The sequence below is a fragment of the Taudactylus pleione genome, unplaced genomic scaffold (assembly GCF_031769625.1).
Source record: "Taudactylus pleione unplaced genomic scaffold, aTauple2 ptg000031l, whole genome shotgun sequence".
Lineage (NCBI taxonomy): Eukaryota > Metazoa > Chordata > Amphibia > Anura > Myobatrachidae > Taudactylus > Taudactylus pleione.
The window spans coordinates 160,785-163,963 of NW_028284433.1; positions in this window are offsets into that span (position 1 = coordinate 160,785).

Genomic DNA, 3,179 nt, shown 5'->3' on the forward strand with positions numbered 1-3,179 from the left:
ACCAGGGGAGATCCAAATCCAAAACCAAAACCATAACACGGAGGTCGGTGCACATCCCTACTATAAATGCAGATAAAGACTCATCTCACAGTAACTTCTGTACTTCAATGATAAGATTTATAAATGCAATGATTATAAAATCAATATACAAAAATAGTTTTATACGTTTCCATACATTAAATGGTCTCCAGAATGTCCACAGTGAGCAATCTGATCTGGTAATAATGATCTGATTCAGTTCTCATTGTGAAATAAAACCCTAATTGCTTATCACATAAATATCCAGACGGTATGGAAAGTATGTTAGTAAATAAAACCTGCGCTGGTGTATACACTCAAAGATAGATTAATAAACCAGTATTATTCCATCAAAATATGTTGTTGTTTTTTGTCATATAGTAAACATATGCCATATAGTGTAAAAATATCACAATACAATAATAACACACCTACATAGACAATAACAATGAAAATATAAATTCCCTTGAAGTAACAAAGTAGCAGCAATTTCTGGGTAGCCCATGTCTCTTATTGGGCTATTCATGACCTTAATAATCAGGGTCCCCAATAATTAACATTCTAACTTGCTGCGGATGCCGGAGCAATTCATCATTGCTCCAGCGCGGAGACAGCTTATCCGAAAAATAGCTGTCCCAGTGAGTGGCTTCACTGCTCCTTTCGGAGCAGTGATGCTAGTGCGGATACGTGACCTACAGGTTACCCATGCGCACAGGAACGACGATGTCCAGCGGAAGGAGCCGGACAGGGGGGGGGGGATCCAAAAGGATCCTTCTACGCAACCCGGGACTCCTTCCCAAAGGGAAGGAGCTGGTAGTGGGAGCACTCGCAATCAAGCTCCGAAAATATGGTGTTCTCGGAGCTCGATGAATTCTGGCCCCATACTAGTGTATGGGGACGACGCGGCCATTCTTTGAGAGGAAGGTAAGTAGGAGATCTGTGATACTAGTGTATGGGGACAGCGGAAGGTAAGCAGGAGATATGGGTGATACCGTGTTTCCCCGATAATAAGACACTGTCTTATTTTTTTTTGGTCAAAAAAACTCCATAGGGCTGATTTTCGGGGTAGGGCTTATTTTAATTAACATTGACAGCATCATGCCCTCAGTCCTGCTTTTATCCCCATCATGACCTCAGTCCTGCTTTTATCCCCATCATGGCCTCAGTCCTGCTTTTATCCCCATCATGACCTCAGTCCTACTTTTATCCCAATCATGGCCTCATTCCTGCTTTACTTACCATTAGTTTATTTTTTTTGTTAGGGCTTATTTTGGACCGTTTTTCAAAAGTAAGGGTAGGGCTTATTTTCGGGGTAGGTCTTATTATCGGGGAAACACGGTACTAGTGTATGGGGACAGCGGGCCATTCCTTGAGAGGAAGGTAAGTAGGAGATATCTGTGATACTAGTATATGGGGACAGCGGCCATTCCACCAGAGGAAGGTAAGCAGCGGATATCTGTGATACTAGTGTATAGGGACAGCGGGCCATTCCTTGAGAGGAAGGTAAGTAGGAGATAACTGTGATACTAGTGTATAGGGACAGCGGGCCATTCTGCCAGAGGCAGGTAAGCAGGGGATATCTGTGATACTAGTGTATGGGTGCAGAGGGCCATTGCGGGAGAGAAAGGTAGGCAGGAGATATCTGTGATACTAGTGTATGTGGACAGCAGACCATTCCGCCAGAGGAAGGTAAGTAGGAGATATCTGAGATACTAGTGTATGGGGACAGCAGACCATTCCGCCAGAGGAAGGTAAGTAGGAGATATCTGTGATATCTCCTGCTTTACCTTCTTAATGAATGGCCCGATAACTTACATTTACAATTGCAGGTGAAAATGTAAATTTTCACCTGCTTTTGTACAAATTAAGTGATGATGAATAAGACCCTTATTAATATAGAGGGCCTGATTCAGCAGCGGACGCAAAGCCAAAGTTTGCGCAGTTCCAGCAATTATTTACCATGGTGCAAGCGTGTAAGTTGCACAGTGCACACATCAAGATTGCATTGCAGTTACGTAAGCACAGAGGATTAATTTGCACAGTGAGTGTCATGACTCCTGTGTCGTAACTCTGAGTTTCCGGCAGAATAGGAGGTCAGCTTGCACTCTCACTCCTTATAAGGCATGCCATGTGTAGGAGAACACAGCGTGCAAAAAGCCGGCAATAGGCAGCAGTGTGAGCTCTGCGGTAATTTAAAAGGCAGCAGTCATACTTCATTCTTGGCAGGCTCAGTGTGAAGAGCATAGTAACCAAAAGTTGGCAGTGGGCGGCAGTTGGAAACCCAGCAATATTTCCAAAGGTCAGCAACGCATTTCGGCCTTTTCATACTGGTAAGGAACGTATCTCTATATTCAAATGGGGAGCAGCAGTAAACCAATAGGATGTATTTGCAGCGATTATTTATCTCATTTGCTCACAATAAAAACATGTCATTTTATATGGCCATAGAGAATTTCAGTAATCTATATACAATGTGACTTTGTATGCTGGAATGAGGGCCCCCCTACACTCTTGCTGCCACACATTCCCGCAACCCCTTCTTTCTCTTGAAAAAAACTGAAAACAATCCCCAGCACACTGCAATGAGCCAGCAAACGAGACTTACATCCTACATGATAATAGTAAAGCAGATATCTCAGTTACATACATTTGCAAACATATAGTAAGTCACCAGCCACACTAAGGCGTCACTCCTCTACATGATAATAGCTCAACTTTAGATCTTACATGTTTGTATTTCTATTGCCATTATCTTGTAGGATGTAAGTCTCTTTTGCTGGCCCATTGCAGTGTGCTCAAGGAATTTTTTCTATTTTTTCTTGTCTAGATTAACCCCTCCCTGTCATGTATTTGTGATGGGTCAATAAGTTATTTGAGCAGCCACCTTCATTCCCTCTGTGCCCCCCGTACTTAAAGCCACTAAAACTGTGCATGTCGAACTCAGGACACACCATCCTTAATTATGTGCGCCGACCCCCGTGTTTTGGTTTTGGATCTGTATCTCCTTGTGTTTTGGATCTGGATTTGGTTTTGCCAAAACTGCTCCTTGTGTGTTTTGGTTTTTGTTTTGGATCTGTATTTTTTTTTTTTATTAAAAAAATCGCTAAAATCACATAATTTGTTTTTTCTTTGTTCCTACAGTATTATTAGACTCAATAACA